Source organism: Vulpes lagopus, chromosome 24 (assembly GCF_018345385.1).
Source record: "Vulpes lagopus strain Blue_001 chromosome 24, ASM1834538v1, whole genome shotgun sequence".
NCBI classification, from domain to species: domain Eukaryota; kingdom Metazoa; phylum Chordata; class Mammalia; order Carnivora; family Canidae; genus Vulpes; species Vulpes lagopus.
In genome coordinates this window covers 33,964,931-33,976,987 of record NC_054847.1, presented here as the reverse complement: position 1 = coordinate 33,976,987, position 12,057 = coordinate 33,964,931, and positions in this window count along the sequence as shown.

Genomic DNA, 12,057 nt, shown 5'->3' with positions numbered 1-12,057 from the left:
AAACATGTAAAGAGAAATGAATACCTATTCTCCTGAAGCTGTTTCAAAAAATAGAAATGGAAGGAAAACTTCCAAACTCATTCTATGAGGCCAGCATTACCTTGATCCCAAAACCAGACAAAGACCCCACGAAAAAGGAGAATCACAGACCAATATCCCTGATGAACATGGATGCAGAATTTCTCACCAAGCTACTAGCCAATAGGATCCAACAGTACATTAAAAGGATGATTCACCATGACCAAGTGGGATTCATTCCTGGGCTGCAAGGGTGGTTCAACATCTGCAAATCAATCAGTGTGATACACCACATTAATCAAAGAGAGGATAGGAAGCCTATGGTTCTCTCAATAGATAGATGCAGGAAAAGCATTTGACAAAATACAGTGTCCTTTCCTCATAAAAACTCTGCAGTGTAGGGATAGAAGGAACATACCTCAAAATCATAAAAGGCATATAGAAAAACCCACAGTGAATATCATTCTCAATGGGGATGACAGGGATGCTCGCTCTCACCACTGTTGTTCGACATAGTACTAGAAGTCCTCGCCTCAGCGATCACAGAACAAAAAGAAATAAAAGGTATACAAATTAGTAAGGAAGAAGTTAAACTTTCACTCTTCGTGGATGGCATAATACTCTACGTAGAAAATCCAAAGGACTCCACCAAAAAATTGCTAGAACTGACACAGGAATTCAGCTAAGTCATGGGATACAAAAATCAATGCACAGAAGTCAGTTGCATTTCTACACACTAATAATGAAGCAGAAGAAAGAAAAATCAAGGTATTGACCCCATTTACTATTTTATCCAAAAGCATAAGATACCTAGCAATAAACCGAACCAAAGTAGTAAAAGATCTATATTCTGAAAACTATAGAACACTTATGAATGACATTGGGGAAAACACAAAGAAAGAAAAAACATTCCATGAGTTGAAAGAACAAATATTGTTAAAATGCTTACGTTACTCTAAGCAATCTATTCATTCAGTGCAATCCCTATTAATAAAATACCACCAGCATTTTTCACAGAACTTTGTATGGAAACAGAAAAAAGAAACAGAAAAAAAATCTTAATAGCCAAAGAAATGTTGAAAAAGAAAAACGAAGCTGGAGGCTTCGTGATTCTGGACTTTAAGCTCTATTAGTCATCAAGGCAGCATGCAACTGGCACAGCAGCAGACGCATAGATCAATGGAACAGAACAGAAAACCCAGAAATGGATCCTCGACTCTATGGTCAACTCATCTTTGATGAAGTAGCAAAGCATACCCAATTGAAAAAAAGACAGTTTCTTCGACAAATGGTGCTGGGAAAATTGGACAGCCGCGTGCAGAAGAATGAACCCGGACCGCTTTCTTACACCACACACAAAAATAAACTCAAAATGGATGAACGACCTAAATGTGAGACAAGAATCCATCAAAATCCTAGAGGAGAACACGGGCAACACCCTCTTCGACTTTGGCCTCAACAACTTCTTGGAAGACATGTCTCCAAAGGTAAGAGAAACAAAGCAAAGATGAACTGTTGGGACTTCATCAAGATTATAAAGGTTTTGTACCGCAAAGGAAACAGTTGGCAAAACTAAAAGACAACTAGCAGAATGGAAGATGATATTTGCAAATATCTTATCAGGTGAAGGGCTAGCATCCAAAATCTATAAAAAACTTATCAAACTCCACACCCAAGAAACCAAATAAGTAATCCAGTCAAGAAATGTATACAAGACATGTACAAACATTTCCCCAAGGAAGACATAGAAATAGCCAACAGACACGTAGACAAATGCTCAACATCAATCGGCATCGGGAAACTACAAATCAAAACCACGAGATCCCACCTCACACCAGTGAGAATGGCGAAAAGTAACAAGTCAGGAAACAACAGGTGTTGACAAGGATGTGGGGAAGGGAAACTGTCTTGCACTGTTGGTGGGAATGCAAGCTGATGGAGCCACTCTGGAAAACAGTATGGAGATTCCTCAAGAAATTAAAAATATAGCTACCTTACGACCTAGCCGTTGCATGGGTTTTTACTAGGGATTTACCCCAAAGATACAAATGCAGTGATCTGAAGGGACACCTGCACCCCAATGTTTATAGCAGCCATGTCCACAATAGTCAAAACCATGAAAAGTGCCCAGATGTCCATCAACAGATGAATGGATAAAGAAATAATGGTATGATATGAGGATAAATATCACAGAAACTTATTTGAGTGACAGATGGTAAGTGCAAAAGAAGAGTAATGTATGATTTCATTTCGAAGTCCCAACAGGAGAAGCTGACAGTGGTAGAAGTTAGGACAGTGGTTACCTCTGGGTGGTATTAAGTGGGAAAGGGAAAGATAGAACCTTCTGGAAGGTGGGGGGTAGAAAGTGTCCTATATTTTGGTCTCGGTATGGGGGCAGGGGTATATGCGTGTAAAAAAATTCATTAGTTGTGCACTTAATATCAGTACTTTACGAGTGTGCTATGCACTAAAATGGAAAGGTTAGGAAAGGGGGGATTTATTGAATGTAGGAGGACTTTTGCCAGGTGGGTCACTGCAGAGCAAGGCCACCTCTCAGACGGGGAGAGCAGAGAGGAACCCAGCTCACTCTGCTGGACCCCAAACACCTCGCAGGTCTTCCTCCTGCCAGACAGCAGGTCTCAAACACTCTTCCTGATTCAATGTCTAGCTGGTGCTGGAGAAAACCTGCGGGCTGTCCCCCCATGACACGGTCACAGGGGCACGAAGATGGCCTGTCCCCGACAGCACGTCTCCATCAATGAGGCAACTCCCTGTGGAAGCTGCTCCGTGTTCTTTTAACCTATTCCACCTGGAGGGTTGGAGGTACAGCACAGGACTTGGGGTCTGGATATGAACTCCACCCTTGGGGGTTCTCCACTCAGTCCAGTTCAACCCATGAGACCCAAGAACCAGGCATTCTGTTTGATTTCAGTTTGAATCATAAATCTGTTGTCAGTTACACAGCAATGATTAAATGAAATATTAAAAGTAAAAAGCAGGGCAGCCCGGGTGGCTCGGCGGTTTAGCGCCACCTTCGGCCCGGGGCGTGATCCTGGAGACCTGGGACCCAGTCCCATGTTGGGCTCCCTGCAGGGAGCCTGCTTCTCCCTATGCCTGTGTCTCTGCCTCTCTCTCTCTCTCTCTCTCTCTCTAATGAATACTAATAAAAAAAGTAAAAAGCATAAAATGCTACATAAAGTATATCTAGGAGGATATATGTCACCACAGCTGATAGACACGTACATGTGCCTACCCTGTATGTGCATGTGTCTATCACTATTGCTATTTTTATATCCACACCAACATCCACACTATTTTTATAACACACACATGCATACACACCTTCTGAATCGACATCTATATATTGTCTTCAGCATGTTTTTCCTTTTTTTTAAACAAATTTATTTATTTATTCATGAGAGACACACACAGAGAGAGGCACGGGACCACGTCCGGAGCCCAAGGCAGATGCTCAACCGCTGAGCCCCCCGGGCGTCCCGTATATTTTTCCTAAAGTGCCGTTTCATCTCTTTTCTCGTGTGGGGAGTATGAATCCCGGTCCACACAACCAGATATGCAGGAAGCCTAATTTTATTTTCTGCGACCCAGTGTCATTCGTGCCCCGAAGCTTCCATTTTGCAGCCGGCGGGAAGCGGACCTCAGTCCTTGGGACTGCACTGTCGCCCCATTTTGGTGCCATTCTTGGGTATTTGGGAGTGGGGGGGCTGGGGGGCACAAATCTCTCTGCTGTGCCATCTGTTGTCCCCATTCGTGTGGCCACCTGAGGTGCAGCAGCTTACCGCTCCCGTCCCCTGAAGGCAGAAGTCTTTCTCGATGCTGCCTACGATTCTGTTTGCTTCTAGAAGCTCTTTGATTCAATTCTAGAAGCACTTTGTCTTCATGCACAAGTCCCTCCTCCGTTTTACCTCTCTAGGCATCCCCTGAGCTCGACCAGGGGCCTGGGACTTTGAAAACCAGAGGCCAGAAAACAGCAGCCGCGTCCCCGTCTTGCTAATCCACTGAGGGAGACGGACGGTGCCCCTGAACGGAGGGGAAAGAAGGACACAGGGCAATGGGCTTGTTAGGTCAGCGCCAGGGCGGACTTCTGAGATGGGCCCCAGACGACCTTGCCCCTCCGGCGCTGCCCCTGTGCGAAGGGGACCCTGTGAGGAGGGGGTGGTGCCTTGGGACGGGTCACCTGTTGCCCTTGGGTAGGGAGGGTATCGGGGTACCCGACCCAGTCACCAGCCCTGGAAGAGCAGCGTCCTCTAGCCAGCGGCAGGAACGGAAGGCAGAGCTTGAAACCCTGGGGCTCCCGAGAGCGATTGCAAGTGGGGCCTCTGCCCCAGGGGCGGAGGGGGCCTCGGGGTGCCGGTGCCAGCACTCTGGAGCTGCACGGCACCCCCCCTACCAGCCCACAGCCACAGGAAGGGAGCCTGCCCCAACCACGTGAGCTTGGGGGGCCCTCAGGCCTCAGGTGAGGCCCACCCCACCAGTACCTGGAGGGACCCCGAGCCGAGACCCACCGCCTGGGGGGGCCCTGGGCAGAGACCCAAGCACCTGGGGGGGGCCCTGAGCTGAGATCCCACCACCTAGGGGGGCCCTGGGCCGAGACCTAAGCACCTGGGAGGCTCAGGCCAAGACCCCAGCGCCTGGAGGGGCCCTGGCCCGAGACCCAAGTGCCTGGAGGGGCCCTGAGCCAAGATCCAAGCACCTGGGGGTGCCCAGGCCGAGACCCACCACCTGGAGGGGCCCTGAGCCGAGACCCCACTGCCTTGGGGGGCCCTGGGCTGAGACCCAAGCACCTGGGGGACCCTGGGCAGACCCACCGCCTGGGGGGGGCCTGGGGCGAGACCCCAGCGCTTCTGCACCCCGAATTCCGACCTGCAGGTTTATCAGTGGGTTTCGTTTAAGCCCTTCAGTTTGTGGTAATTTGTCACTCAGCAACTGAAAACTAACCCAGTAGGTTAAGATATAAAATAGTGTCCAACCTGGACGCCGCGGAGCTCAGCGGCTGAGTGCCTGCCTGCAGCTCGGGGCGTGACCCCAGGGTCCCGGGATCGGGCCCCACATCAGGCTCCCCACAGGGCACCCTCTTCTCCCTCAGCCTGGGCACCCCCAGGTGCTTGGATCTGCCTCTCTCTCTTCGTGTCTCATGAATAAATAAAGGGAAGAGAAGGAGGGTTGAAGGTGCTGAGTTTGCCAGGCTCTCCAGGCGCTAAGCTGGTTCCTGGGCCCGCTTTGCTGACTCCCTGAGCCTGAGGACCATCCTGCTAAGGACACAGCAGATCCAGATGCACAGACAAACAGAACAGACACCAAGGCAGTACTCACACATCTCACCTTCCAGGGCCCCTGCTGGCTGTGTTGGTAGAGCACGTGGCTCAATCTCGGGGTGGCGCGTCCAAGCCCCACATTGGGTGTGGAGCTTACTTTAAGAAAATAAAAATAAAAAATAAAAATCTCACCATTTTATTTCAGAGCCGTGTAGAAAGGAGAAAACAGCATCAGGAAAGCCAGCTCTGCCGTCGGCTAGCCATGCAAACGTGGGCAAGTACTTCGCCTCTCTGAGCTATGACACCTCACCTAGAAAATGAGAGACACAGACCAGGTGATCTCAGAGGTCCCGCAAGACCTTTCATGTAATCGTTCAACAGATACGTGTTGAGGTCCTACTATGTGCCAGGTCCTGAGCCAGGCCCTGGGACCACAGCTATGAATCAGTCTCAATACTCACTGGACTCGGATTTCCCCTGGGAGTAGTTGACAGCTCAGGAAGGAGAGGGTCCATTAAAAAAAAAAAAAAACTGGGTGTTTTAGGCTGCTACAGTTCCCACTAGCTTCCTGCCTCTTCCAGGTGAAATCTGGAAATGAAATCTGGGCCATGGTGGCCTCACCCACCGAAAACACTGGAAAGTCAAAATAGATAAGCATGATTTGGAAGAGCAAGGGCTGTGAAGAACGATAGAAACCCAAAGGCATTCAGTTTCAGCATTTTGGGGCAAGACCTTCCCATCAGTTCACTTGGCCACTGAAGGACTGATTAAAAAACATTTAGAATCAAGGGGATCCCGGGGTGGCTCAGTGGTTTAACGCCTGCCTTTGATCCAGGGCGTGATCCTGAGGACCCCGGGGTCCAGTCCCACATCAGGCTCCCTGCATAGAGCCTGCTTCTCCCTCTGCCTGTGTGTGTGTCTCTCTCTCTCTGTCTCTCTGTCTCTCTCATAAATGAATAAATAAAAAAAATCTTTAAAAGAGTGAAAAATTGTAACTAATAAAAAAAAATAAAAAAATAAAACATGTAGAATCAAGGCCAACCTTTGATTAGACCAAAAAAGTTAAGCAGGCAACGTGTTCCCAGCCAGCTGCCAACTAATCTCAATTAAAGGAGCCAATAGCTTGACATTTTTATAGAATGTTGGAGCCTCCTAATAAGTGCCCTAAAGGTAAACCAGTCTCAAATCTGTCAACTACATTCTTGCCAAATAGTTTTCCAACTCTCCTCAAACGCACAGCTTCCTTGGGCAGCCTTGTGGCCCATGCTGAGTTCCGGAAGGCTGGGTCTTGCGTCGAGCCGAGACTAGGGTCCAAGCAGGCTTCTTCCCATTGCCCCAGCTCTTGCGCCTGGACACGGGGACGTCCTGCGTTATGTGAATCCCTACTTGAGGGCAGCTCCCCTGCCTGCCATGATTTCCTTCTCCCGACAGCCATGGCTCTTCCAACCGTTTCTCATATGCTGTGGGCCTGACTCCCCTCAGCACCCTGCCCGCTCTCCTCCAGACACTCCTGGTTCCTACAGTCGGTGTCCAAAACCCAGCCCAATGCCACGGGTAGTGTTTTCCACTAATTAGGTCACGTTGGTCACTTTCCTGGACATGGTTGTCTGGTTAGTGCAAATGAATACTTGTGAATTCGTTTTGGCAGCCAGGGACAAATAGCCTACCACGGAGCATCTAAATAAAACCCCAAAGTCCTTTTTCAACAAGGTTCTTTTAATGGCAAATGATGAGGGATCCCTGGGTGGCGCAGCGGTTTGGCGCCTGCCTTTGGCCCAGGGCGCGATCCTGGAGACCTGGGATCGAATCCCACATCGGGCTCCCGGTGCATGGAGCCTGCTTCTCCTTCTGCCTGTGTCTCTGCCTCTCTCTCTCTCTCTCTCTCTCTCTCTGTGACTATCATAAATAAATAAAAATTAAAAAAAAATTGTCAAGTGTTTAAAAAAAAAAAATGGCAAATGATGAGACATTTGAACAGGGAAAGTGACCCTGAAGATGGAATTTGGGGCTCACTTGATTTGTGAGTTTCAAGTGTTAGATGTGGTTTTAGGCAGACCTGAAGCCAGGCCTTCAAGGAAAATGCCATAGTTCTGTCTGTCTGTGTCTCTCCATGCCATGTTCCCTCTCTGCTGCTTCAGCTGGGTCTGATTCTCACTCAGGGCCTCTCCGTAGGGTATCAGAGGCTCCCAGTTGCTGCAGCCTACCACCCGGCCGGCAGCTTCACGCCTCAGTGGAAAAGAGCATCTATCCCAAGGTCTTGGGAGAACTCTAGCCTGGGTGGTCACATGTTTACCCAAGATTCAATCACCAAGTCAGGAAAATTGGGTGCACTAATGGGTCGGGGCCAAATTTTGCATTGGCCCTTGTGTAATGGGCTCCACAGAGTGTTTCCAAGAGCAAATGAAGGACAAGAGGAACACTGCTTAGGCAAGAACAGTAAACATGCACTCCAGGCATGTTGGCCGTATCTACTGGGCCCATCACAGGCGTGAAATCAGCACGAAGCCCAGTGACAGCCCAGTGACAGCCCTCTCCACATGGGGATACTGCGGGCTGCTTTGTGGCCTGCTCTGTTTCACTTAACACTGTAAAATAAACATTTCTTCAAGTGATTAAGACTTCTTCATGACATATTTTAAAATACTAGCAACTATTTCATGTATGTACCAACATTTGTTCCTCTACTGCTAGAGATCATCTTTTTCTTTCTTTCTTTCTTTCTTTCTTTCTTTCTTTCTTTCTTTCTTTCTTTTTTTCTTTCTTTCTTTTTCTTTCTTTTTCTTCCTTTCATCTATAAGTAATATACGCCAATATGAACATTTTTTACATCTTGTCTCAGAATTTCTGATTATTTCTTTTAGAAAACGTTCTTAGAAATGGAATAAATGTGTCAGAGAGTACTTCAAAGTTCTTGAAATTGCATACTTATGGAGATAGTGGTAGTTGGTAACTTTAATCGGAAAACAAACCTACAGTATATAAATAAGGTCCTGGTTAACTCAGAGACTGAAACTTTCAGGGCATTATATGCCTACAGACAGTGGCTAGACATGTCCAGATTAAATCTGGGGGGCCGTGAATTGGGGATTTCTCAGACAAGACCATCAAGGACAGATGGTATAGTTGGCAAAGTTGGCATCAGCCACCCCAGCATCACAGGTGTCCTCTGTGTCACCCTCCCTACATGCCTCACTTTCCCTATCCCTATCTGCCCTTTATAGAAAAAGAAGTAATAACATCATTCACGCTAATTGGCTGTCAGGTTTAATCCTAGGAGATTAATTAACATGGAACAAAGTTAAATAAATTAATTCCTCATTCTGACTTGAAAGGCATCAGTAAGCTGATTGGAAAGGTGTTCTTGGATAAACCTCCTTATAATCACACAGGGCAAGCAGCTGTCTTTCCAAACCAGTCCTAAAGCTCATCTCAGTCCTATAAATGCTTAAGGGCTCAGTGAGTTGTAGGATGAGTGGCTGATGTATCAATAACCGACGGCATATTTATAATGTACCAAAGTACCAGTGAGAAATTAAAGTAGAAGTCGGGAATTCTGAGAATAGTCTTTGTCGTACCCGAAGAAGAAATAGGCCAACGATGTCTAGATAATTCTGTGCCAGTTACTGTCTATTGGGCACATGTGAGCACACAGGCACGACGCCAAAAGAGTTGCATATTTATTTCATCCTTAAAGGCAAACCTTGGGTCTCACATATATTAAATGACGTGAACACATCATACAACCACTGCATCTGGCATCTGACTCCCAGGACCATGTCTTTTCCTGCCACGTCTCCACATCTTGAAATCTGCTGCCCACGGTGGCCACCTATCCGAGCCTCTCTAACATTGAAATACCACTTGTCCCTCTACACATGTAGCATAATGCTATTGAATGAAAAAATAGTCAAAGATAATAAAATTGCTTTAAATTGCTGGTGAAAACCACTATGAATGCTTTAATACCGGTCATTTATAATGAGCAGAGTGTCTGACTCTTGGTCATTGCTGGAAACAAGAGCATCTTCTCCTAAATATCATCATTTCAAGGTCAAGGCTGCAAGTCCAATGCCCTCCCTATCTTTGTCCCTGTACCTAAAGACAGACATGGACAGTGCCTGGGGATCACACCATCCTGTGGTAACAGCTGTCCTTAGGCTCCTGTTAGTCCCACCCCACTTTGGAGGTCCTGACACATCCCACTTTCCCTGGGGGCTTGCCCTCCACCATCCTCTCCTTCCCCCCTCCTGTCATAATCACTACCACATTTAATACTTTTTCTCTGCTATGTCAAGGGAAAAAGTTTGAAGACTAACAGTAATATTAAAAAAAAAACTATAAATATTTCATCTTTTTTATGCCCACTCATTCTATCATTTTTTCCATCCAGCAAACTTTGCAACTACTTCCTATGAACGTAAGTCAAACTCTCAGCTACATGTCTCGTTTGGACTTTGTTAAAGGGTGTGCTTTGGAAGATTCCACATAAAAATTTGACATTTTTGCTTCTACTGAAAAATGGGAAGACCTAGCCCTTCATCCCCACCAAGCAACAGGCTAGAATTGACAGCAGCGCTATGGGTGGTTGCGGGGAGGTGCCCTCATACACTCTCCTGCTGAGTTTTGGAGGATGAGTGATGCGGCATGATTCAATTTTAAAAGTCTGCTGGATGATGGACTTAGTCTGGATAAACACTCAGGTGGGTACACCCGGAATCTGATTGCTTCTCACCAACTTCCCACCTTCCTAGCATGAGCCACTAATCTCTCCCACCTGGACCCTTACAAAAGCCCCCTAACTTCCCTGTTCTGTGGTCTCTTCTCACAGGCAACCTGAATGCGACCTGATGAGACTGTACTCAAAACCTCCAATGGCTCCCATCTCATTTGGATTCCCACCCAAAATCCTTCCCAGAGGCTAGGCCCCTGCCTATCCCTCCGGCCTTTCCTCCCACGTTCTCCTATGCTCCCGACACATTCTGACCTCCCTGTAGCTCCCCGGCAAGCCAGATGCTCTCCTCCTAACCCTCACCTTTGTGTGCACAATTCTGGTCTCAGTGTCCTCATCAGCTCAGCTGGCTGACAACTTCCCTACCCAGCTGTCTTCTTATGCTGCCTCAATTTCTCTGCCAACTGAGATCAAACAGGATCCCGTACCACTCCTGTCCTTCACCATCAGTCCGCCACTCTGTTGTTTTACTTTTCACATGTCACAGGCTAACAGAAGGTTCTGTTTGTCGTCAGTGTCCATCCTGGGCAAAATCTCACCAAGAGTCTACTGCTGTGGCCATAAAACCCAACATCTGGGCATGCGCAGCGACTACCGTGGAGGGAGTAGCTGCGAGATGGTGCATAGCAAGGCTGTCACGTGAGGCCAAGGGCAAGATCATGGAGATGTGGCCAAGAGAGTGAGGTGGACATGAGCAAGGAGCAATATCTGGAAGTTGTCCAGGGCGACAGTGGTGATGAGCCACAGGGGGCGTCAGCATGGCCTCCAGGCCTCTGATTTGGACGGACAGGTGGAAGATGGTAGCATTTCATCCAGAGGGGCCACCAGGCGATATCGGGCTGGAGGGGAAGGCCATGAGTTCGGATTTAGACATTGGGCATTGTGTGGGAAGTACAAGATACAAGGATGCCAGAGGACGGACTTTCTATGGTCATTCCGAAATCTTACTGTTGAGTACGAGGAACATGAGAATCCATTGCTAGGACCTACACAGAGAATAGATGTTCTGGATTTGGGCTGGTATCCCCTCTTTTCTGTGTCAAGCAGCAGCTGGCAACAAAAAACAAGGAGCACTAATCAGAAGGACTCTCCAGACCTGGTGAGCCCACTCCCAACAGATGCTGAACTCAGGATAGGACCAGGAGACTCCAAGAAGCAACTGGCTGACTCATGGATACCACTGTGCTCTTTAATAAAGGTAAAGACTTGCTTTCTTTAAACTCTGGGGGCATGACTTTTTTGATGGAAATCAGTTTGAAACCTTTATAGAACCACTGCAGCTTAATGGCAGGGGCAGCATTATGGTGTTTGGAAAGTGATATAAAAGCAGGGAGAATGAAGCCCCTCCAGGTGTCGGGACTATCAAAGGAGGCATTGATATCTGGCTGCCTGGGAATTACAGGGCCTTTAGGAAATTTATTTTTTTTAATTTTTTTTATTTATTTATTTATTTATTTATTTATTTATTTATTTATTTTGCCTTTAGGAAATTTAAGCAGTGGAAGTAGGATACTCTTTCACCCAGTCCTGAGGATTCATTGCCTTAGATGTAGAAAGGGATTCAAAATGAAACTAGGGGGATCCCTGGGTGGCTCAGCAGTTGAGCACCGCCTTCAGCCCAGGGCGTGACCCTGGGGTCCCGGGATCGAGTCCCACATCGGGCTCCCTGCATGGAGCCTGCTTCTCCCTCTGCCTGTGTCTCTGCCCCTCTCTCTCCCTGTGTCTCTCATGAATAAATAAATAAAATCTTTAAAAATAAATAAATAAAAATGAAATTAGAGCATTGGTTCCCAAAGCAGGTTTGAGAGTGAGGTAAATAGCCAAAGTAGAGACACATGGCTGACATGAAAGATTAAACGCAGAAGGTGCCGCAGATATGGGCGAATCAGTGCCCCCTCCCATGTGAAGCCAGGATTCTGGGAACTAGGGACTTGTTTGCAGCACACAATAACTGAGAGTCCTCCTCAACTAAGGAGGAGGAGGGAGAGAGAAGAGGAGGAAAGCTTCACATTTTCAGAGATTAAGTCCTTCCCA